The following is a 26152-nucleotide window of genomic DNA, read 5'->3' as shown; positions in this document are numbered from 1 at the left end:
TTTTTCCTCTGGTCTTTGCCAGATTGTCCTCCTTCATTTATTTATGTAAGACTCTGCATCTCTTTGAAAAAAGAAATCTCTCTGCAACACAAGATCCTCAGTAGGAGGAAGACAAAGTGTGTCTGAGACCCTACCATACCACCTTTAGTATTCAGAGATAAGTTTATCTTGCAAAGAGAATTTTCTCCCCCAGAATTCAGAGTTTGCCTTTCCACTGAGATTTAACTTTTTTACCACACACATAAGCAACAACTTACTTAAGCTGATGGGGAATTTTTGGCACCTGAAACTTTTAGAGACACAAAGTTTTTTAAAACTTGTCATCAAAGGAAGTTACCAAGAGGATCACTATATACATGGATTGTTATAACTATGCTTCCCTAAGCGCACACTGATGACTTCTGTCCGAAAATGAATATTAACAGACATGGGCTACAGAGGCCTTTGCTTTAACACAGTCCAAAGGTTCTTAAATTCCTAGTGCTAAACTGTTAGACTTGAAGTGGGAATTAATCCAGGGAAGTCCTTTTGCTTGCTTTACATGAGACATCAAGCTTGAAGGTCACTATGGCCCCTATTCCTTTCAAGTCAGTAGATCTGTGAATTAGCTATTCATAATCTTCGGGGATGCCAAATTGAAATTGTGCTAAAGTGAGGAAAAAAACATTAGAAAACCTGGCAAGCATTCAAGCCTAGGCTCACTGTTCATCTTGATCTTGTTGATTCGAAAGGTTTGCATTTCAGACTTTTCTGAAAATATTAAGTTATTCTTCAAATTACCTCATAGCGTCAACACTCTTGTCCGATATTAAAGTATTCAAAAATGCAAATTCTTCTCAGTTTATACACCATGCATATGTGATAACTTTCATCTTGGTTATAATAAGGACCGAACCAACAACTTCCTAAGCCAAAAACTTAACATTCTTAAACCAAAACACTGCTTCCTGTTCTTAAAGCTGAATTAGGCTCAGAGCTTCTGTGGTTTGAGTGTGGAGGAGGTTGCACTGCACAAATTAAAGAAAATATACTTCCTTCCAAGTGATGCTGTCAGAAAGTGACTTCTGCTAGACTCAAGGTTTTCACATAGAGGCGTTTGCAGTATCATAAATACCTGCTCTTCCTCCTCAAGGCAAGAGTTCCTGAGACCTCGGGTCCCCTGATTTCCTTTTTGAGCACAGATTCCCTGACAGGGTTCGCCAGAGTTTAGTTTAGTTTAAATTCAGTGACTGGTGGGTTGAGTACTTTTTTTTCTTTCTTTAGCCTTTGCTGTCTACTCTGTTAAAAACTGTCATGCATTTGGAGCTCTCTGATAAAAGGCTAGACTTTGTCCCTTCTGCATAAAACAGCATGAATCTGAGTCTTATAGCCCCCAGGAGTGGATTCTCATGATTTCCCTCATGTACTCCTTTCTCCTCCTCAAAGCTACCTTTTAATCCTCCTCCCCTGCTGCACTTTGCAGTGTCTCTCATTCGGAGTTTGGCTCAATTAGGGCTGGGGAAAGTCTGTCCTGGGGCTGTCAAAGCTTCCTGGAGATTCCCATGTAGCATAATCTTGCAAAGATTTACCCACCTGCTTGATTTTCTCCTCTGAAACTAAGTCAGCTGACTTTAAGCCCCCAAAGACTGGACTATTAACAGGATCAGCACAAGGCCATTATAACATCCGTTAGATGAGTCTTCACCACAGTCAGAAATAGAATTGCTTCCCTGGTATGACTTGGGTTAATATGGTTCATTCCTTTACATATTCAAATTGTCCTACTTATTAGTTCAAGATGGTCCTTCTGACTTTGAGTGACATAACCAGGTAATAGCAACAGTTATAAGTACATTCCCCTGCTGAACCTCAAAAGGATGTAGTATCTGTATTGTTCAGTCATAGAATCATGGAATGTTTAGAGTTGGAAGGGACCTTAAAGATCATCTAGTTCCAACCCCTCCCACTAGACCAGGCTGCTCAAAGCCCCATCCAGCCTGGCCTTGAACACCTCCAGAGATGGGGCATCCACAACTTCTCTGGGCAACCTGGGCCAGTGTCTCACCACCCTCACAGTAAAAAATTTCTTCCTGATATCTAACCTATATTTTCCCTCTTTCAGTTTAAAACCATTACCCCTTGTCCTATCACTCCCTGATAAAGAGTCCCTCTCTGCCTTTTCTATAGGTCCCCTTTAGGTACTGCAGCGAGCTAGATCTCCCCAGAGCCTTCTCTTCTCCAGGCTGAGGAACCCTAACTCTCTGTTTGTCTTCATAGAAGAGATGCTCCAGCCTACTGATCATCTTCATGGCCCTCTGCCGGTCTCGCTCCAACAGGTCCATGTCCTTCTTGTGTTGGGGGCCCCAGCGCTGGACGCAGCACTCCAGGTGGGGTCTCACTGGAGTGGAGCAGAGGGGTAGAATCACCTCCCTTGCCCTGCTGTCCACACTTCTTTTGATGTAGCCCAGGATGCAGGTGGTTTTCTGGGCTGCAAGCACACATTGTCAGCTCATGTTGAGTTTCCCATCAACCAACGCCCCCAAGTCTTTTTCCTTGGGGCTGCTTTCAATCCATTCTCCAACCAGCCTGTATTTGTGCTTTGTCCATGTAGCCTGGGTTGTTCCTGTGCTTTGGGGTTCAGGGATTTGCAGACATTTTTTCCCTTTTTACCACTTTATGTCCTGTGCTTGTATTAAAGGTCTATAATCCACCCCACACACCCCCTTCCATCAGTATCTGTTAAAGTGGCAGAAGACTAGTTACAATACAGGCAGCCACTGGACCTACACAGGGACTGCAGGTAGCCCTGCCCTGCTAGTAGTGGTCCCAAGCACTGACCTTCCAGGATGATGCTGTTGCACTGGTGGTTTTGATGATTTGGTTTTCCTTCTCTAGGACTGCATTACAAAAGTTGGAATTTATTGTTAGCACATTCCTGCTGTGTTTAGGAATGTCCATTTTTGATAATGTCTTTACAGCTGAAAATGTCTCTCCAACATAAAATTGAAAGATGTCCACTGATTTTCACTGAATAATTTTTGAGTTACGGCACCATAAACACCAAGGAAACAGACCAAGTTATCCTTTGTAGTATTTGCATTAGCAAATCCACCAGCACCAACTTTCTTGTGGTCATGGATGTTGCTAAATAGACTAAGGAGGCTGTTTTGTAAACCTTTGTTTATGTCTCATCAGGCTGCATATTTGCTGCTTAAATCAGTTAAAAAAAACACTAACAGAACAAGGAAACAACTCTCCTTATGACTCATATATTAGGAGGTCCAAACTGTTCTTAAACTGCTCCAGTCCAGATTTAACATACTTTTAAAATAAATCCCAACTGCCAATGGATGACTAGAGGTACAGAACTATGTCTAAAAATTATTCAGTTCCAATGTCATGTCATGTTAAAAAAAATGTGTGATATTAGGCTAGACATTTCATAATACTGGACATCTGTCTTTGACAAATAAATATGTCATATTCAACCAAAACAGCCCTGGGAGAATATTAAGGATGTTACTGATCTTTTTGAAAAGAGAAGAACATAATGAATTGAAAGAGTTAAGGCCAGGTTTTCCACAAATACAGATGAACAAGCGGCTAAAGATTATTAAGATGACATCAAAGACTGTAATTTCATAAAGTTTTATCCATAGCTTGTATCATACATCTGAGCTCTGCTATTTTGATGCCCCCTCCATGATTTACTCAAAGATGTGGATTTTGCCTAATTGTTCCCACAGACCAGGGGGTTTATCCAGCCAATTAACGTTCTTTTTCCTGGATGATTTTTTGGTTTGGTTCGGTTCAGTTCTGAGAGATGAAAAATGCCACAGATATTAAGCAGAGCGCACAACCTTTGATCTCCAATCCACCTGCTAATTCTCCATTGGATATCTAACATAAATTTCTTGCACAGAGCTGCCACAGAAAGGAACAGCAGCTCAACTTGCAGCAAGTGAGGAATACAGACAAAGCCGAGGAGAAAGCTGGCTGTTGTTCGCCCCTGACAGGCTATTTTTAGCTCACAGCCTGTTATTCCACTGAGTAAACTCAAGTCAGGTAAAAGAAAATGCACTTTGCAGGCTCATCTGCATAGAACGCTGGATCAATCAGAATTCTCAATACCTTTAATGTGCTCATATTTTTAACACTTGGCTGGCAATGTTGTTGTCTGGCAGATTGCTGTGGCAAATCCAGCAGAACTTCTTCTATAGACTATTCATCCCACTGTATAATAAAATGTCCCCAAAATTTACATTGTGCTAAAATAGATGCCATGATCATCTAAAAACAGCTGGCCAGCAACTTGCAGAGGCCCATGGTATGTTTAGATTGTTGCAATAAAAATGGCAGTCAGCACTTTCCCCTTCTTAACTGCCTCTTGCCACCCCCCTGGCTTTCTTCCCCTGTCATCAAGGGTGACGATAAGATTTCAGGTCTCCCATATCTCAGAGCAAAGGGCCGTGACTCACGCACCAGGTTGGAGATTTAGGCCACAGCCTATATCGCCAATTCCCAGTGATCAATTTAGCAAGTGTGACTTCAGTTCAGCACTTTCTGTGCTACTTTCTTTGGGCAATGACAGTGTCATTGTCATTGACAGTGTCAATGACTGTTGCCATCTAGCTTCTCTGTCTTTCAGTCTTTCTTGATACAAGTGTAGGTGGTCGTCCATTAACCAGAGTATTTCCATTTTTTAAAAAAAGGCCATGGGAATCTCGATATCTTTTTCCTTGTGTAAACTTAAAAAATGTTCTTTCTGTACCAGTGGTTTTCACTCTTTTTCATGTTGCTGAACCCTTCCTATTTCACCCTGTGGATGCAGATTCTGCGCTAAGTGTATTGGCATTAGGGTCGCTTTTCTCAGAAAAGTAGAAAAGCATGGACATTGTGAAATTAGTCCTTGGACCCATGCGGATTCACAGGCTGCAGGCTGAAAACTGAAATTTTACTGTTATTGGGAAGTAGTATTAAAAGTGAAACCAAAAACATTATCTACAAGCAGTCTCTGGTCTATCAGATCACACAGTGAAAACCAGTGTTTCCGATAGATCTCTTGTTAAGGCTTTGGAAGAGCAGACAATTACATGGATTAAGTTTTCTTCACCTAAGTGCTTTTCCACAGTACTTTCTTCTACGTTATCCTATTGAAGTAGGATCTTGCACTCTTGCCTCCCTAGGAATGCGCCCCTAACCCAAGGTTTTAGCCAATTCATCTTTATGCTATCATTCTCAAAAACAACATCAGTATTATTTATGCTGAAATATATTAGAAGAAACGTATCTCACCATGGTGACAAACCCTGCCTGTGTTCTCCGTTCAGCAGGTAGTGCTCATCATTTTCCTGTCACCCTGACAGCTACATCTCCACAATACCAGTGTCCTGACACATAAGGTATTCTGGTTCGTGATAAGTGTATGAGATGTCCTATGCATTTATCCAGTTGATGCTCCAGAGATGGTGTCCAGTTCTTATTCTGTTGGTTCATTACTGGACAAAGTGAAGCAGATCTCCCTTTTCATATCAGTGTGACCACTTCCCACATCGCTTCTTTCAGCTCTTTTCAACCTCTTAAAGCAGAATGATAAACTGTTCATGAGAGGGCAAGGCTTCGCCGGTTTGTTTACCTGCTTGAAGATTTGTGGCAGCTATTCTCAAACCCCTCTGTGATATTAGCTCACACAGGTAACTTCCCCTTAGGCTCATGCAGGTACACAAAATGTTTACAAAGATGATATATAGGTTTTTGAGCATCTTGAGCATCTGGTACAACTGTGTAGCTCTGCTTCCAACACCTCACATCTGCCAGAGACACTTCCAGTGCATCTAGCAAAATCCATGAGCTGCCTCTTGTTATTAAACAAATAGAAACGGCATCATCTCCACTTCATTATACCAGAAACCACAAATAACTCTGCTAATCCTGGTTGTGCCATAGTGACCTTAGGCCATTTTCAAAATGTCTCAGAGAAGGAGGAAGCTCCAAAGTGGAAGGGTTAGACATCCTGTCTATGTAAGACTGGATTAATTAGTCTTCTCCAGCTAAGGGAGAGGCAGGGTCTTCAGCTCCCTCCTTTTTAAGTATTTTTCTTGGGTTGGAATGAATCTCTCTCTCTTGAGGTCTCTGCATCTCTGCACTGATGAGAGAGGGAGCTCTGTTGATATACTTGGCTAGGATCCAGACTTTTGGATGATTAAAATTAAATAGGATTAAATTCACCCATTTTGCTTATTTTTTTTCACCTATTGTAACAACTGGGAATAATTTGCCTAACCTTCTTTCTTCTCAGTAGCAGTTTGGAGGCATTAATTTTTCATCACTTTTAAGTTTCAGCTTTTTTAGCACAAACTACGATGTATATTACCAGTGGAAATATTACGACATAGTAGGGGCTTCACCACATGCTTCAGTTGTTTTTATACCCATTATTGCTGTGCCATCTTAATGTAATTTTCCTCAGACTCCCGTGTTATTAACCTGCATTCATCATTTATATCCCTCTCCTGAGGCTTGTTGTAAGATTCTATAGAAGAAGATAAACAAATTACAGATACAAGAATTAATTGCTGCCTCATTGGAGCACCCCAATCAAGGGATTTTAGGAACATTGGAGTGAAGCAGCCCATAGGCTGTGCTGATGGAAATGGTAGGAAGAAGGGTTGAACAGAACTGGAGAAAACGGTAAAAAAGAAAACACACAGATAAAGCAGATATGAAAATGGAAGCCAGGGAAAGTGACAAAATGACTGTAGACCTCCAAGGAATAAGGCTTTGCAAGCCAGATGTTAAATACTTCTTCCAGCAAGGTTTGCTCCCCATTGCTCACACAGCCTTTTCTATAAACCATGTCACCTCTGCTGAGCTCGTTAGACAGCTCTGCTCCTTATTCCTCTTTATTTCCCTGTAGACTTAGGATCAGGCATAGAAATCCCCACTCTTTCCAAAGGGAAAGGGGTCGAAGTAGCTCTACCCTTCCTGGCAGACCCTTGCTGGCCCCTGTCCCTGGCCCCATCTCCACCCCAGGAGGGCTGCCCAAGGCTTGGCAGCACAGCCCTGCAGGAGGGCAAGGGGAGCGTGGGGAAAAGGAGGAAGAACCACAGTGCCTAAAAGGAAAACCGTGATAAAAGAACAGTACAGAGAGGAGGAAGGAGGGACAGAGGGGCAAAGTGAGTTCAGAGAAATCTGAGGGCACATCAAAAATGACTGTGTCTATTAAAGAAACATATGGTGCCTTGAACCACAGGGGAGCTGCGTTGTGCTACAGTGGGTAATGACACAGAGTAACAGACCATCCCTTTCCCTGAAAATCATGTGGTTGAAATGGCTAAAATACGTCAGAGGGGAGAGGAGCAACCGGCACAGCGATCCAACAGGAGCTCTGCCTCAGAGCCACCGGCAGCACCCAAGTTAGCCCCAGAGAGGTGTGCTGGCAGCGAGGCACTGCTGCCCTCCAGAAGTATGGCAAGACGGGGGAAATCCCAGGAAATGGGACACAGAAAACTGTGAGGAGGCAGAGGGTATGAAAAGGGCAAGGGAAGGATGCAAAGTTTGGCTCCAGAGAGAATCAGGTTGGCTAGCCTGACCTCAAGTGTACACAGAGCCCGTGAGAGGGTGAGAGCATGACTGAGTTCTTTGCTTGGAGCAAAAATAGTGACTGTGAAAGAAATGGGAAAGAGGCAGGCAGACACAAAAGAGAAGAAAGCTGGGGAAGAAAGGAAAAGAACATGAAAACACTATCCTCAAAACCAAGGCAGACATGCCAGCCATATTAATTTCCAGAGCAAATGCCCTTCCTCTGCTGCCGCTCAATGAGGGATCTGACGACAGTTAAGTTCTGTTTTTTTAATAATAATAACAACAAAAAAGCCAATGCCAAGAAATAAAAGTCAAAAGCTCAGCTTAATTCTGCAGGAGGAACATAAGGAGAAGCTTTGTATGGAGGTGAATTTGTTCTTCTCTGTCTAGGAGATTTGTGGGTGGTTTCAAGCAATTTCAGTGGTGCAGCTGATAATCCTAAAAAACAATCTCTTCTGTTATGTTCTATGGTTATTTTTTAGCCACAGCTATCAATCAGACCACTTTTCAGAGAAGGCAACTGTCAGTATCTCTGCTCTGTAGAGGCAGCACAGGGAGGGGAAACAACATGCCCATAGGCAGCCAGTATCAGCAAGGATTCCCATCAACAGGGTCCCAGCCTGGCCCACGCACCCTCTGTGTCGCCTCTTGCAAGGGCTGGGGGGCTTTGGTGTCAATCTGCTGGTGTGACAGTCAGAAAAAGGCCCACACCTCGTTCCAAGCCACAGCACAGATTTCCATTTGCCCTGACTGCTGTGTGGCCAAAGGAAAGTTGTCATTTCTATGCCAGCGAGCTGGAGCAGATTATGGGAATCTATATCGGACACATCCACTGGAATAATTAACTGCATGGGTGGAATTCAGGCTTTTTGTCGTGATTATAGTCATTCGGTATACAACAGGGAGGAAGCATTTTATGCTTTGGACAATGATATCAAAAGTCTGAAACAGGTACCTCTCTGACTAATTTTTGTCTTGCAGGCAGAAATTAAATCTACACAAAATAGCAGCCACAGCAATAACTGGAAATTAGGAAGATGTTTCCCCCAGTTGTAAAAATGTAAACTCTACAAATTCTCCTGGACCTTCCCCTGCAGCATCCAGTGCTGGCCACTCTCTGACACAAGATGCTGGGCTAGATTGGACTTGGGTGCAGTCCAGACTACAAATGTCTGTGTTCCTAAATAAGTTGTGAAGCATTCTCACATTCTGCTTCTCAGCCTGTCTCGAGAAGCCCAAATAAAGCATAATCTTCTCCTTCGAGAAATCTCACATTACATACCTTCTTATATTCCGAAGTAAAATTCCTTTCAGTGTTCTCTTCAAAGCACTTGTACTCCCGACAATGGTTTTGTAATGTGCTTATCAAGGCTTCGCTTTCCCAGCAGAGAGCCACAGTTAATTACTACAGTCACAGAGAGTTTGCAGCGGTGGTTTTTAAACACCCTGCCATCCTCAAAGGTGCCCGTTTCGTTCATTCTTGGAATGACAGCCTCGAATAACGGAGTTGGTAGAGATGCTCCACTTGCTTTGCAGATTTTAGTGTGGGATTATTTATCACATTTCCTACTTCCAATGTGCAGCTTGTTAAACCAGAAACACAAAAACAGGAGATGAAAACAGCTTTTGAATCTGAATTCCAGGGTCCCATGGGAAAATGTTTCTTTTTTGTGCTACAAATGGGGAATAGATGAAGAAAAGGTATTTGTTTAGGAACAGACTGGTGTCAGATTGGTGCATGGATGAAAGTGTTCACTTTCATTATCACTTTAAATTCAGATCAGTGTTCTTTTAATATACTTTTTGCAATTACAAAAGGGATCGTGCCTTTTATTACATGCATGTATCTTGCTTTGCAGAAACGGCATGCCTGCGTTCCTTGACTGGCGCTGTTTCAAACACACTACATAACGAATAATCAGCGCTCACACTCCATTCTGGAGATGCACACTGTCCCAGGGCTCCGGCAGGCAGAATCCAGGATACGAACCACAACATCCAAAGAGCTAATGGGAACAGATGTGGCCACTTATCTTTGAAGGTCAGGCACAGAGCTCCTGCCCTATATAAGAAGCTGGCAGACAATGGACCCAACCTTGCAAACAGTGGTGAGCAGCCTGAGCTTTCAGATAGTTCTGTAGGAATGATGAGGGAAAAATCAAGTCCACGTAGCCAACGGTCTTAAGCACAGATAGCTTTAAGGGAATTCTTGAGCTGTGGATTTCCAGAAGCTGGGAGCTTTTTTAGAAAGAAAAATAAATCAGTAAATGTTTCCCCATTCTTGTATTTTGTGTACTTCCATGCTGTTTAAGGAATTAGGTAACATACAGAGGAACAGGACAAAGAAAAACAACCAAGCCTCTAAATCCGTATAACAAGACACAGCAGAGAAAGCAATCAGCCGGATTCATCATCTTCAGGTCATCCAATCTACACCTGCTGTAGAGCTGACCCTTGTAGGAGAAGAAATACCCGGCAGCTATTGTCCAGTCACGTTAGGCATTACATTCCCTTCCCACAGACCACCAGTGGCCAATACATTGATTTTACAATCAGTCCAAAAGCAACATCTTTAACACCGTGCTGGATTATTGCCCCTGCTCTGACTCAGGGAACATTTCCTCTAGCTTTTGTTTTCCTTGGAGGCCTCTCCATCGAAGCACTGACCAAGCTCAACCTCCTTTAGCTTTTGAAATATATCAAGATAATAAATCACAGCTGCAGGCGAACGGGGTGGCCGTGGTGCTGTAGTTCAGCAGGAAGGCTGTCATTACAGTGCCATGACAGCTTCCCACTTTGTGGCCTGTGGGCAGAAGTGTGTATGTCCAAATTATACCCGGAGGTCAATAGACAGCATCCCACCTGGCTGCCCGCACCAGGGTGGTGATGGGGAAGAGATACAGGTAGGAGAGACACAGTTACAATAACAGATTTTCAAAATTAATCTGGATGTTGCAGACTTCTCCAACGGGCCACAGGACTCCATAGACACCGCCCTCCATGGATAAGCCCTTGTCTCAGGTGTCGGTAACCCATCTCCTGCCCTGCGATCCTCCAGGCTGGAGGCAAGCGAGCCGTAAAGCCCGGTGTTCAACAGCACTGCATTGCAGCAGCGGGCAAGCCCTATGAAACAGTCCCCATGTTCAAAGAGGCTACAGCAGGGGCATCTTGCCGCCCACCCCAGAAGTCTTTCCTCTCCCACATATCCCAGTAGGCATTACACTCCTTCCCAGACTCCTCAGACCATCACACTCTTGTTGAGAAATACAGAACTTTGAAGATCTGGTGCCAACCAAAGAAGTCATTGGATGACTTTCAGATCAGTTCAGGGGATTTTTGTCCAGTGGATAAGAAGTACCAGGCAGTGGACCTCTGCCCCACAGCTGCTTCACTGCCAGGTTCCTCACAGCAAGGCTGGGGACTCGCTCTCTAGCTGGCAGACCCCTGGTGAAAGGAGGAATCCTCTTCCAGGCACTTGCAGCCAGCACACAGCTGCTGCAACAGTTTTGAGGGAATCTGGCCCTCTACTGCCAGCAGCAATTTATGCACATTTGTGGGTGTGACACATTTGCTTCACATGACCTCTGGGAGGGCGAAAGCGTCGCCGTGAAAGTGTGTCAGTGATACCACTTAGCACTTATGTTTTCTACTTCAAAGTGTTCTACCAACATTAATGAAGTGAGCTTAAAAATAAGAGCTGAAAACACCCTAATAACATGAAAATATTGTCCTGGAACAAGTATATAAGCAAGAAGGCAAAAAAGCCATTATAAAATGAGGCTTTTTTTTTTTTCCTTTAATGAGCTGCCTTTGCCTGATCTATTTTAAATGTAGTTCATCTGTTTAGCTGAAACCCTCCAGCCATTTCTTGATAGCATGGTACTGTGGAATATAGCAGCAAGGGATGTAAAAATTCAGTTCCTGTGACCCTGGTGGCCTGGGAGAATATAGTACTCAATTTAGGAAGATCTTAAATTACTTCTCTTATCACTCCAGACTATTTTTCAAGATATATGTAAATGCATGATACAGAGTCCCTCAAAGACATTCAGCCCCTGTTTTGAAGCTCAGGGACTGAGGGACTCAGCTGAGATTTGATCGGGAGCTGTAGACGGTCAGAGGTGCAATTTTCTTCTGAAAGCATCATCAGGACACATGTAACTGTGAGCAGATCAGAGGCATTTGAACAAAGCAGGCAAAATTGCCAAATCCAGGCATCTCTTAAACTAGTCTCCCATTGCTTTTAATAGGGTTAGAATTTTGCCTGCTGGACTGAATTCCCAGCTCTACACTGAGTTTGCTGTAGTAGAAATCCCTTAATCTCTCTGTGCTTCCTTCTCCCTGTGCTCTTTCCTATCTCCTCATCTGCGGATAAGGATGATACTAATGTCTGCCTCCATGGGTGTTATGCGAACTAATTAACTGAGCTTTCAGGGAAACTTCAGCAGCAAAGGCAAATTTTTCATCTGGAGATGAAACACATACACACACGTATAGATATAGTTATTTGTGTGTGTGTGTGTATATATATATATCTATATGCATAAAAGTCATACCTATCACCTGCCAGACCTTTCTCAACATCAAGGCTCTTCTTCTTTTTGCCATGTCTTTCTGTTATAATCCAGCTATTTTTAAATGCTGGGCTTTATTCCAAGTCAGTGTGGGAATGTCAGGCAGGTAGTTGCTAAAAAAAAAAAAAAAAAAAAAAAAAAGAAGAAGAAAAGCCTTTGCCTTCTCTTTTTTTAATAGCATTTTTGTTCTGTAACCATTGTTCCTGCCAGTCAAAAAAAAAAAACGCTTGGTTTTTAATGAAAAATCCGAACACCAACAAATTGTAACCCTCCCTTTCAACAGAGACATGCCCTTTGAATTTAATTATGCCTCAGGCAATGCATTATAACGGGCATGTGATAAGTGACACCAAAAATCTTACAACAAACACAGCAAATATCCCCCACCGGGCAAAATCAACTCAGTACCAGATTGCCTGTTTTGGTACCGAGTCACTCGGGGCCAGAGTCTGCCTGATTTACACCATAGAGTAATGGGGTAAATCAGGACCCTGCTGATGCCAGGAGATCTGGACCCTTTTAGCCATCAAGGGTCCGTTCGCTGCGCGCCCCTCGATCCCCAGCTCTGGCAGGAGGGGATGGCCGCGGGAAAATATCAATCCCAAGGAAGGGGCGGAGGAACCGACGCTGGGGCAGGGACATTCCTGTTGGGGTGACGGAGAGCAGCCAGCGGGACCCAAGAGGAGCCGAGGGCAAAGGAAGCAGAGGAGTTTGGGAGGTTTCCTTTCCTCCCAGAATAATTTCTCACAAGCTGTGTCAACTATCCGCAGTTAAACAAATACTTGAAATATCAACATTTCCTGTTTGGAGGGAGAGGCAGCACCAGTTACCTTTGGTTTTGTTGTCTTGGGAGCTGCAGCAGTCAGCAAGAGGAGGCTGCCTGGGATTTTTCTGGATGTTCGCAGAATAAAATTTGCTTTGAAAACAAACACCCACAGCCCTGACTGTAACGCAACACCAGGGTCAAACTCTGTCCTTTGCATCCTTCTGGATGCTAGCATGGGATAATGCAATGCCCCTGCATTATTTAGATCCTCTGTCATGGCCAGCAACTCCCAAGCAGCAGCAGATCTATGTTTGCCACCTCTTTGTCAATGCTGGTGGCACACAGTGGCTGGGTCTGCTTATTATCGGCTTGCAAAGTATTCATATGTATGGGGACATAATAGTTGCAGATGCCTCCTGGCTGCTGGTGGACAAATATCAAGACAAATTCCATCTAACCTCAAAAGCCATACGGCTATAAACACAAAATGAAGAAATTGCAATCCTGGCAGGGAGATTCATTCTTTCAAAGTGGCTGCATTTGACCTGGTCTCTGTCTTTCATTCCCCTTCTCTCCTGTACAGGTGCCTTGGCTCACTGACATTTTAAGAGCAGCAATTTTTTTTGTTGTATGTGAGATATAGCTGCTGTGGGTCTGAAGACCCTTGCTCGTGTCAGGGGACTGGTACCCTGCAGTGGTGCAGCTCTCTCATGGGCTTCTGCCACAAGTGTTTTCACTGAAGTCTTAAAGACAAAAAGAGAGAGAGTGCTTTCTAGAGGAGGGCTGGGACGCACAATCAAGTTATTGCAGTTTAACGTGTTTCTGTGCAGCAGCTGAGCCACACCAGCCAGCTGGGTTTGCACCTTCAGCTTGTGGTTAATGCAAGATTTAAGAGACACTTGTTACCATGGCCTGAGTATGTCTCTGGTCAGATATTCACAGTAAGTCATTACCTTTCTTGAGCACAATAACTCCATCACATTACTGAGTCCTCCAGGTACTCAAATGTTTAATTCCTGATTTCACCACTAACTTGCTCTGTAACCATGGATCATATCACCTCCTTAGGTTTCAAACTTCAGGTGTAAAATGGATATAACAGGAGTGCTTACTCAAAAGGGTATTGTAAGGACAAATACAATAAAGCCTGTGAGGTGTTGAGATATCCTGAATACCTCAGCTGGCCTAAGGGACATTTTACACACTAAGTGGAATTGGAACAGCAGTGCTTTGCTTTTAGTCGTTCACAGCGCTCCTCGCTATTTATACAGCTGTGGAGCTGACAAATGATTTAGAGTCTTGTCTTTTGCTGCAGTAAATAGAAGCCAACAGGGCTGTGTTGCTCTACAGGAACGGAGAAGCTGGCTCGCTTTGTGGCATGTTTTAATGCGAACCTGCAAGTCACAATTCTCGTACCAAAGTATTTCCACATGTATCTCCTTTGAAAGGTGAAATTTTGGGAGCTGCTGTCGTATATCCCCCATAAACAATGTGAAGGATAACATCAAACATTTGGAAAATGTGCAAGTACACCAAAGGGAAATATGGTGATTTACTGAGCTTTAATCAGTTCAATATAATTCCATGAATTTTACACCTAAAGGACTTGGATTGCTGTAACCGTTACCTGTGAATAAAGCTTGCTTCTGGCAAGCGATAATTAATTCTTAACTCTTGGAAGCTTCTGAGTTTCAGAGACCCCTGAGCACATTTGTATGAAGATTAGACATTGTTTCTTTTCTCCTCTTTTCTTTGAAGTCTTTTCTTCAAAGATTGCAGCCCGCTGTTCAGACTGCATAAACCCTCTCTTGACAGAGACCACTTTTCTCTGTGCTCGCAGAGGCTTTGGGTCTGACTCTGCCCTGTTTTACTCCGCTCCGCACCCCTCCGACGTGTATTGAGAGACGCCAGCATCGCATCGCATCGCTGCACGTGGGGAGGAGGATCAAACCCTTTGCCAAACACGTCAAGTGAATTGCTCACCCCCTGTGGGGAAAATTTACCACATAACAACACAGTAATTGATATTGATGGTGCATGTTGTTCACATTTCATTTTTTCAGACACTTGTTTTCAGGGTTGTGAGAAGCCAGGTTACAGTGATCAAAGGTCGAAGCCCTAAGCTCCCCGTAAAACAACTTCCCCGGGGCTATGCTTAATGTGGGAAGAAATTAGTGGTGAGATTTGTACAAGGCACGTACTTAAGCTAAAAAAGACCAAAGGTGCTAAATTACAAGAGTGAGGTGTTCTTATTTACATCCCTATGAATTGTAAGCAACTGCTCTGATGCTGAAGGAATGACCTCCTCCCCATTTTTAGTCGGAGTAGGAAGTGTGTGGTCCATAGCGAATGCAGATGAACTCTTATGTTCACACCTTAGATGAACTTCTTACTTCTGTCTCCTCAAGCTGTGCTCTTCTTGATCTTGTCACGAAAAAATATTTTGCAACTTCTTTTCTAATGAAAAAAAACACAACCGTGCAGTCAAGAAGTGTTTGGGTTTTGGTGTTCTTTTTTTCTATTCTGGGGAACTACTTTCTGTCAGCTCATTACTGGGGGAAGGGAAGGGAAGGGAAGGGAAGGGAAGGAAAGGAAAGGAAAGGAAAGGAAAGGAAAGGAAAGGAAAGGAAAGGAAAGGAAAGGAAAGGAAAGGAAAGGAAAGGAAAGGAAAGGAAAGGAAAGGAAAGGAAAGGAAAGGAAAGGAAAGGAAAGGAAAGGATTAATATAATACAAGAATTATTTTTTTTTTACATCTTGGGACAAATGATCCTCATTAGTAAGAAACTAGAAAACCAGGGTTGCACCTTTATAAATGAGAAACTATAAGGATGATTCAGTTATATGTATAGCAAGACTCCAGGATCTTAGCGTTAAACAGTTCAAATCTTCAAGGACTCCTATTGCTGCCAGTACTCTCAGCTGTCCTCCCTCAGGGACCACTTAACCACCACGACTGGTGTGAGGAAGTCACAGCCAAGGTGAATAAAGGTTGCACTGTCCAGATAAATTCTTGTAGATTAATTTTCTACTCAAGGTAATCACAGTAATGACCCAAGACATTGGGAAAGAGCAATCAATGCTCTATAGGCTTGCCAAAATCGGCACCTTTCCATTCGGCGACAACACAGTTTTAGCCAAGTCACTGCAAGTCACTGCAAATGTGATGATCAGTGATGCAAGTGATAATTAATTCACATAGTGTCTTGCTCATTGGCAGTTGTCTTTTTAAAAAGTTATTAATAATAACAATAATATCAATAAAATAATAATTAATTAATAATTAATAAAAAATAATAATTAATATTATAATAATATAATAACCTTCCAGTACGTGAAGGGGGCCTGGAGGAAAGCTGGGGAGGGGCTGTTTGCAAGGGCATGTAGCGATAGGACGAGGGGCAATGGTTTTAAACTAGAGCAGGGCAGGTTTAGATTAGACATTAGAAAGTTCTTTACAATGAGGGTGGTGAGACACTGGAACAGGTTGCCCAGAGAGGTGGTGGAGGCCCCATCCCTGGAGACATTCAAGGCCAGGCTTGATGAGGCTCTGAGCAACCTGATCTAGTTGAAGATGTCCCTGCCCACTGCAGGGGGGTTGGACTAGATGGCCTTTAAAGGTCCCTTCCAACCCAACACACTCTATGATTTTATGATTAAACCTCTGTTAGGTGTGAGAAAATAGAAGTACCATAGAAGCAAAATGTCTTGCTCAAGACTTCACGGACAATGACAGAATCAGGGGTGGAACCCAGAGTGCTCACACATCCTATCTTCAAACCGTCCCTTATGTTACATTACTTCCCAATTTATTGTCCTAACTGGTCTATTCATGCTCAGGCCTTCTCAGCGCTCTTGAGAGTTTGCTGTCATGCCATTTCATAGCGCACAGCCTGATGAAGAAAATGCTTCTAACTCTTGTATCTTTTTTCCCAAAAATTCAATGCACAGACCTGAAATTTTTGACCACTTCTTGAAATTGGCACTCCAGGCCCCATATGCCTTCATCACCCACCCTGAGCATGCGCAGCACTGCCCCAAGGTGGACCAACATGCCTAACACGCAAGTGCAGCTGCACCAGGACACTTCTCTCCAGGGGCCACAGGCCAGCTGAAAAAGAGCCAGGAGAGGAGGTTTATAGCTGAATATCTTTGCCCAAGGGAAAGCAGGCCAAAGAATACAAAATGTCGTCAGAGGGCATGTTGCCCTTGATTGAGTAGAGAAGAGCCCTTGCTGGCTGGAAACCCAGAATTAACAAGAACAACAAGAAAATTAGTAAGCCTTGCCAGCTGGGGAGAGACATCTGGCTAGTGATCAGAGGGGCCTGTGAGTCAATTAATCCATCGCTGAGCTGGATTAGCACATTGAAACATGCTTCCCTTCACTGCTGCAGAGGGACCTGTTGAATGAGCTGTAAAGATGAATGGAACTAAAGAAATTTCATTTAGATGAAGAAAAATGGCTCTGAAGTAGTGGGTGGGTGGTTTTTACATGCCTTATGTGCTGCAAGAATTAAGAACAGCTCAGAGAATTTAGGGCATGAAGCAGCCATTTGGATACAAAAGCTCTTGAATTTAAGATCTGATGGATTTAAAATTTGTATTTAGATATCTGCCTATTTATTTGTCATGCCTATAGCCTACCTAGGACAAAAGATACTGCAAACACAGTTAGGATAAATAGCTCTTTCAGCCCATTCTTCCCCAACCCCAAATCACCACGTGTGTCTCCACAGAAGCTATTCCTGAGCTCTTTTGCTATTATATGGAATGGCAGAACTGTTGTTCAAAGACATCATCCTTCATTTACCCTGAAGAGATTGAGACTCAGTTTCCACCTTCTCTGTCATTGCACATCAATGGGACATGGTCTCCCTAGATACTTTTCAGATCATCAGAGACAGATCTTGAAGGGTCTTCTTTGTCACTGACTTCAGTTCCTTCTGTCATGAGCCATCAGGTCATATAATCCCTTCCACGGATTTCTTAAACTCCCTCTTCAATGTTGTTTTTTTGTCTGTTATTTCTGCTGTTGGAAGGCTTTTCCAAAACTTAATTCCTCCGCTGTTTAGAAGCTTCTTCATAATTTCCAGTGTCCATTTATTCAGGACCAGGTTACAGCCATTTGGTCTTGTGCCAGAAATGTCTTTTAGTCTCCTCCCTCCTGAGTACTCAGCCCCTGGGGTATCTATGGATAGCTGGCAAAAAGTTGAGCTTTTCTTTTACTCAACTAAATAAGTGAAGCCACATGTCTCTCCTCCCCTAAAACAGGCTCACCCGAACTCTGGTTATTGCAGTAGTCCTTTTCTGCACCTATTCCTATTTCAGTTATTATTTTCACAATAGTGCACAGATTATACATAAGTTTTACTGGTATCCTGTTCGACGGCACCAACACTGCATTGCACTTACAGAAAACACCCTCTATGCCCTGGGAGTTGTATTCACTGACCAGGTGCTGCGTGCACCCAAGCAGTCTCCCCTGTTGTTTTCAGCAAAGGACCTTTCAGCTTTAGGAAAGTATGAGGAATTTCTGTTAACACCTGGAATCTTGCACTCGAGACCTCTTAGGAAGAGAGACACATGAGTTTTCTCATCCAGGATAGGAGGCCCAGGAACAATCTTGATGCAGCCATTAGCAAAGCAAATTCAGTGCGAGGGTGCATCAGGCAAGATTTCTCTAGCAGAAGTAGTGAGGACTGTCTTTGTGTATTACTAATGAGCTAAACAGTGCCGGTGAAAGGTCCTAGACGATATAATCTGATTGCCCATACTGAGAAATCGTTGGAATGGTCTCTGGCATCACAGAGTCACGGAGTTCCTTTGGAACATGACTCTGGCTTGGGAATTAGCACATAGTGGGGATCATTCAGCATATACGTTTTCAATGTGGGCACCCTGTTTTAGAGTCTGACAGAGGTCAGCTGCACGAGTGCACATCACTGTGGGCCTAATGATCTCATTGCCTGAGAACGGTCCCACGTAAATTTAATTTCTGTGACTAGACATAGCTATTGACACCTATGAAGAGCTCCTCATCTGAGGTACTGTGCACAGTTCTGATCATTCGCATTCATGACAGAGGAGCTTGAAGGCTGCAACTACAGCTCTCAAACTGTGACAGACATCAGAATATGATTACCCACATCACTTAATTCCTAACACAGTCCCTGGTCCTTGAGTTTTGGCCAAGATAACACTCCCAAGACAACTTCTGGGAAGAAGCTGGAGACTGTCTCAGCCCCAGCAGCATTCAAAACGGACCCCTGGGATGTGCCCACCCACTTCTGAAGTGCCAGAGATTTTGGCTGTAAGGGCATAGCACAGCTGTGCCAGGTGGTATCTGGACCAGTGAGTGGTCCCTGACCCATCCTGTTTGCTAAAATAATTGTAGCCAAACTAGATGAGATGCAGAGAAGGGCTATTTGGGTGACCAAGAGAACACAAAATTAATTCTACGAGAGCAGGCAAAAGAGATCTTGAATGCTTTTGAAAAATTCCCTTTATACTCAAAGAGAGTTTTATGTACAGAAACTGTCCGTAGCCCCTGGAAATTTGGTTCTCGATTCCTTTCACTGGAACATCCCGAATGATTTCAGCTGTCACTTGTCATATCTGAGAGACAGTCAGCTTTGACACAATATGTACCTTCAAATGGATGCAGGACTTCTCTGGGAGGCAATGACAATTGCTGAGCATGATTTCCTTCCCAATAAATATGAAAACTCCACAGGCAGCAGTCAAAAGAAATTTATTCTCCTTTAAGACATTTCATATGAATCCCCTTCTTTCCTCTCTCCCTCTGCTATCTGCCTCTTCTCTCAAGGAAACTGCCAATGTGGATAAATTCAGGGCTTACCCCTCTGAAAAACAAAGGGACCTAGAGCAATGAAAGTCCCAAACCGTGAACATCTGTACTTAACTGGGGTCGTATCAGGTTTGCAGATATCTGGTCCCTATTGCTACTGTGTCAGTCTGTGTTCATTGTCATAGAATCATAGAATTGTTAGGGTTGGAAGGGACCTTAAAGATCTTCTAGTTCCATTGCCAGCTATTGACTGTTATCCAACACAGCCAGTCCCAGAGGCAAAGAGGGAAGGACTTGCTCTTGGCACATGTATAAAGCCTACTGCAGTGAGTGTTTTGCCTTGTTAGAACTTCTAGTTATACTTACACAATGCTTAAACTACAATGTTTGTCACAAATTCAGGTATCTCACCTGAGGAACCAGGGAGGGGATGAGAAGCACTTACCTACCTTTTTCTTTAAGTGCAAAGGAAAGATTCAAACCTGGTCCCCAGTTTGGGACATGTTCAGATCAAAAGTCTAACAATGCAAAACCCGCTTTTTCTGGGGACCACCATCAGTTCTTCCTCCCCTGATGGTGTCTGAGAAGAAGTAAGTGAAATACAAGCAAGCTTTTTGGAGAGAACACATGCAAAGAGGGATCAATGCCATGGACTACAACGGTGCAGAAGCACCTCCATTCACTTCCTTGCAGCTCTGAGGAAGGTGCCACGGGACTAATCCAGCTGTCGTCTTGTCCCTCCCCACCAGCTGCAGGCACCCCCTGCTCAGTATGCCACCAGTCCAGCTTCTGTTCCAGGGCTCCTTGACTTTTGCTCCATGTGTGTGCAGTGATGTGTTGAGCACTGTGATCCAAGAGCCAGCGGCTTAGGGCTTTTGCTACAGGTGCTTCTCAAACATGTTTATCCACATGTTTCACCCAATTAGCAGCCAAACACTACTAATTTTTGCAGTTTTGAGATACCTATATACTCCTCAATTCATCAGTTTCACGGTTGTGTTCTAAGCAGTGTGTCTTCTAAAACCTTTTGATCCATAAATCAAAAGGTAATCTAACGAAACAAGTGGTCATAAATAGATATGCATGCTTGAAAATAAGAATTTTAGCATGAAATGCAGGTAGACATAAGTAGGAGAAAAATCTGAATTTATGAACTTTATAAGCATACCTGAATTTTCTCTCACAGCTCATCAGCATGATAAAAGGACTCCAACTTGTCTCATATCGCCAGTAGGGAATATGGGATTCACAGGGGTGGAGAAATGTGCCTACAGTCACACTTGACACTGAACTGTGAATTCAGTTGGGATTTCCTGACCATCAGCTCATAAGTGAATCATGATGAGAGAGAAGAGTCAATTAGGACAGCTCTAGGAGCACGAAATAACTCTAAATATCCCTTTATAGCCATTAAGCCATGTTCCTTCAATATGGCACAGCAAGAGACACAGGGAAAGGACAAGGAAGGAAAAACAAGCCTGGTGAAGATGATTGTCACCCACCTAATCTCTGTCAACTGCAACGCTGCAGGTGTTTGCTGCCAGCGAATGCAAACGGCCAGCGTTGGCCATCTCTGAAAGAAGCAGTCCCTCATTCAAGAAGGAAAAGCAAATGGGTGTTTTAAACCTACCTGCAAACCACCCTGACCTTACACTCCTCTATAAGGAAGCTTGTGTATTATAAAAATAAAGTGTTGTTTAAAGAGAGATTATTTGCTTGTTGAAGAGCATGTCCAACAGAAGCTCTGGGAATAATAAGGAAGCGTTTAAAGCAGATTGCCTGCCTCATTCAGATGTGTCAAGGAGCTGATCCAAAGGCACCGAGGAACTTTAAAAGGCACTGGAGCAGGCCCATAGGTTTCTAGCAGTAATAGGAGCCGCGCTGTTAGTGCTTTTGCTTGACATCCTGTAAGAAAAAGCACTGGCATTTGGCTTACTCAGGAGAGATTTCACCATCTGTTATTGTAGAGACCCAATAATGATACAAAAAACAAATAAGCGAAAAACCCTAACACTCTGTCACCATTTCAAATTTAGTGAGGTCTTAAAATATTCCTACACAGGTAGAGGATTTTGCTGGAGGAGAACCAACACAGCAACGGGCTCAATTACATCCGAGTTTCCTGTGTAAGATCTGTCAAGCAACTCCTAACATCACATCTGTAAGTGAGTGTGAGTAATGGGTTTTATTTAAATTCATGTGGTATTTACTACCTACACTCAGACAGATAACAGACAGATAGCAGAACAATGATCAGCAAGCGGCTACCGCTTAATTCCTGTTTTATTCTGAGGCTTGCCTGCCTTCATCTGTCTTCCCTTCTGAAGGAGTAAGCACGTTCCTTCTGTCTCAGATGGAAATGCAATGGCATATTATGAATTCATTGCAAGTTTTCCATTTCCCATCAAAAATCATGACAGTGATAAAAAAATAAAATCCCACAATATTTGTTTCCAAAAGCATTCAACTTCATGCGTACATGTTTAGCTTTCTGCAATTGGATTTCTTATCCCCCAAAAGACACAGTCAACAAACAAACTTCTAAGTGGCAAATATAACATTTAAGAGCCTGTTTGCCTTTCCGAAAACAATAGGTACTAAGTATGGTGGTAAGGGCAGAGCATCCTAAGAAATATTGAAATAATCTGTTGACTTGCTGCAGTTCTATTGATTCCAGAAACACAAAGAGAATATGCTGAACAGGAGGAAAAAAACCCCGTTAAGTAGCATCACGTGAATGCGGTAGTAAAACATCCTACATACTCTCATTACTGTCAGCTTCCTGCAGGAAGAAAATATGTGTTCAGCCCTGAAAACTACCTCCTTTCAATACGAGTATTGGTACGCATCCATTTGCTCTAGCTATTTGAATTCCTTTGGGTTTAGTGAAGCTGTCAAAACCTTACAAGTGCGAATGCTGTTGTGTAAGTAAAATTAATGACTCCTTTTCTGCTTCCCATATTTTAAAGCTTTAAATGACTCAGTGCTGGGGGGAAAGTTGGGGGGGGGGGACGGGAAGCGGAGGGGCTGTCAAAACGGAATTGTAAATCTTTTGGCGTTTAAAATCTTAGACCCAATTGACCTCATGACGGTGCTTCAGACGGGCATTTATCTTGGTGTTGTAAAGCAAGCAAACTATCTTTACCCAGGCATGAATCCCACTTCGCAATCTGTTGTAACTAACTAGGGTATGAGGCTCAAGTGGAACGCTCCAGTCAAGCAAGTAAACATCGGAAAACAAACAAAAGCATTTGCATTTGTGGACGTATTAAATGTATTTATAGTATGCCCTTTGAGTGTGTGTAAGTGTTGGAGTAAGGGGACAGGGATGTGAACACAGATGTGAGTCAGTTATTAAAAAAAATTGAAATATATGAATAATTAATATCAATAATAACTCATACTTGCCAGAAGAGTGTATGCTGAGGTTTTAGTTGACGCTTGTCATGATATGGGGTCACAGACTATGGGTTGTTTGGGGAGAGGGCTTCCTCGGTGTCCAGATCCCCCAGCACATTGCGGGCTGCATCCTGAGCTGTAGGCTGGCTATTTTCAGTACAGCAAGGAGGACTTCCCAGCAGCAACCTGCTTACGGCTGCAAGATGAAGGCTGGCTTCGGAAAGCGCTGTCAGCCTGCCAAGCACCACTGCCTACCAACTGTCCATCTACGCCAGTGGCTCTATCCCAAAGGGAATTTAGACTCAACTCGGTAGAGGTTATGACACCCTCATATTTCTGCTGACCACACTGCACTCCCCCACAGCCATTAGAAGACTCTCCAGAAAGCACTTTGGAGCAGGAGGCAGACCCAGGTGCTCTCAGAATCCTATGAAGGAACATGCATGAGCCCAGAAAGGACAGGGAGCCCAGGAAAAATGGTTGGATTATGAATTTTTCTTTACTTGCAGAGACAACCCCACATGCCTTGTTTAATTGCTCTTCCATCAATCGATTCAGAGGGTGCAGGAGATACAATGCTCTGGAGGGTATCTCCTGTTTAACCAGGGTGTGTGCTTCCAGTTCTTGCTCAACATACCAACATACTCTCTCACAACCCAGAAAAAATCTTTCCTTGCAAGTCACAACGTTGAAGTCAGGTCTGAGACATGTCGTCAGCTGAATGAAATCTGGCTGAAACCTGGAGAAGATGGAGTTAATGTTGCTACCCAATGGGGCCAAATTTCTGCTGCTGCTGGAGGCATACCTAATTTACCTCCATGCGAAGAAGAAGAACAGAGGCTACCCACTGACTAGACTACGATTCACTGAAGGTGCATGTAGCACACAACAACCATTAATTGTTAGGACGCAACCGCAAGGTCAGAAAGTAATATTATCCCTATTTATATAAGCACAAAGAGATGGGCCAAAGATAGAGATGAGACTGGAACCAAGTTTCAGTGTACTGTTTTACTTACTGGACTGGAGCCTTTCCAACAAATGGAAGAGGATTTTGTATATTGTATTGTGAGCCCAAAGCCAATAAAAAAATTCTCATGCGTTTTAATGAGTTGACTGCAGTAAATATGGGGTGTACTGTTGGGGCGGCCAGTGGAAAAGTACATGAGTTTCCCAAAGAGATTTGGGGAAGTCAGTGTTTAAATTAGAGATTGTCATAAAGTCAAAAATTGCTGAAGGACACCTTCATAGAAAATGCCAGGATTTTCTCCTCATAAACAAAAAATGAGCATTCAGGGCACTTTGAGTGGTTCTGATCTAATCTTGTAGAGCTCTTTTCTCTTGGTTCTGCTACTGATTATGCAGTCACTTCCCCATGGAAATTCATCACCTTTCTGGACAAAGAGCTTCGTAATGGGTTAGAGCTGTGGCTGTTGTGGTCTAGTTTAAGTGAGTCTTAAGTGAGTTTAGTCTAAAGAGAAATGGAAATTCAATTAATGTTTTTGAGGAGAAATGAATAAGCTTTGGATAATGAAGACCTGAAAAAGAATTTTGGTACTCTAAGTGGTGTCTACTTTTTGCAGCCATATCAGTCTTTTAAGAGGAAACACTTCTTGTGTATGGACTGGGCCGTACTGAAGGTGATACCCCGCTATGCCTCTAGCTGCTTGTTCTCTTCATTGTTCTTAGACACTGATGATCTCTGAAAGTTAGATCCTCACACAAGGAAAGAAGTGATCTTTGCTTCTTCTGCCATTGATTCATGCCATGCTTTTTTTTTCTCCATAGCTTCTTACTAGTAGAGTCCAGGGATAGCACTTATCTCCAATCATAGAGATTTGTATGTGGTGGAGAAGTACAAAATATTCTTGTTTACTAGCTCAGCTAGTGAAAGGAGAGAGCTGTTCACAACTCCATGAGAAAATATTTCTGAGTGTAAGGGTTAGGTGTTCAAAACAGAGAAGTAGCCAAAAGAAAATGAGGTGTGTTGCAGGTTTACTTCCCTATTGCCTTCCTGAGCCATCCGGGGTACTAACAGTCCCCAAGTGAAGACCGTACCACTACTTTTGACTCATGATATGCATTGAAGCACAACTAATGCTCTCCTGTAATTGTTTCCTGAATGCTGAAAGCAGCCAGAAAGCCCACATGCATGCATACATATATATACTCATTGCTACTCTTAGGCTGATGGAAATTTTATAAATTGCTAACCCTGTCTGGAACTGTATTGCTTCCAACCGAACATCAGCACATTGATTTGAGCAGCAGATCTAGGAGTTGAAAATGGGTTCTCTGAAACAGCAGGCTTAACAGCTGAAAGCATCAGAGCTCTGAGCCTCCATGCTGGCCAGCTGATGAGTTTTTAATTTCTTCTCTGTGGCTCCTGAGATGTAACAAATAAACAGGAACAAATTTGTAAGTTGACCTTTAAGTATCAATGGAGAAAGTTTGCACCTTCTATCAGAAATGAAGATAATCAATTGATGTATTTATACGGACCTCTAATAGTCATGTTAATATGGTCGATGTACTCATTTCGCAGATCTGTTTGTTCCTATACTCATTATGTTTACAATGAGGACCTACACACGCTTGCAGCAGTCACTCAGGGGCACCAGCATAAATCTGGCAAAATTGATTAGTTCACTTGCATATGTGTCAGGTAAACTGCTGCCCCAGGCAGTGAATGCAGGTGTGTCTGTATACCTGAGGACAACATCCAGCTCTACATCACACGTAGATATCTATTAAAGCTCTCTGACTTTATTACTACACCTATTCAAATTCCATGTGCTTTGTACCGGATGCATCAAACAAGAGAGGGAAGGAGGGAGGAATTTAATTTTTCCACTTGAAAAATTATAGATCTTTCATTTCTATGCCTTCCCACATAGCACTCATATTTAATTTAAGATCTTAAGGGGTTCTAAATAAGCTCCTAAGATTCAGTTTAAGCACAACATATTCATTCAGGATAAATGAATAATTCTGAATAGCTGGAACAAGAGAACAAAAAGGTTTTAATATTGACAATGGGTCAGA

The 26152-nt window shown here is 43.0% G+C and overlaps 1 protein-coding gene across 4 annotated transcripts in view; it reads left to right on the top strand.

Annotated features, from left to right (window-relative positions):
- The window catches only part of GRM3 (glutamate metabotropic receptor 3), a 115907-nt gene that overhangs the window by 19063 nt on the left and 70692 nt on the right, over positions 1 to 26152 (top strand). The window contains exon 1 of one of the 4 annotated variants that reach the window (XM_074573346.1): positions 21771 to 21869. The exons of 2 other annotated variants lie outside the window; for them this stretch is intronic. The gene's annotated coding sequence lies outside the window, so the exon portion shown is untranslated. Of the gene's footprint in view, positions 1 to 21770; positions 21880 to 26152 lie in introns of those variants that run through there. One more of the 4 variants, XM_074573347.1, reaches the window with a different exon arrangement.

Source organism: Larus michahellis, chromosome 1 (assembly GCF_964199755.1).
Source record: "Larus michahellis chromosome 1, bLarMic1.1, whole genome shotgun sequence".
Taxonomy (NCBI): Eukaryota; Metazoa; Chordata; class Aves; order Charadriiformes; family Laridae; genus Larus; species Larus michahellis.
Note: the sequence above shows the minus strand (reverse complement) of the source record. Positions and strands in the feature narration are given on the sequence as shown.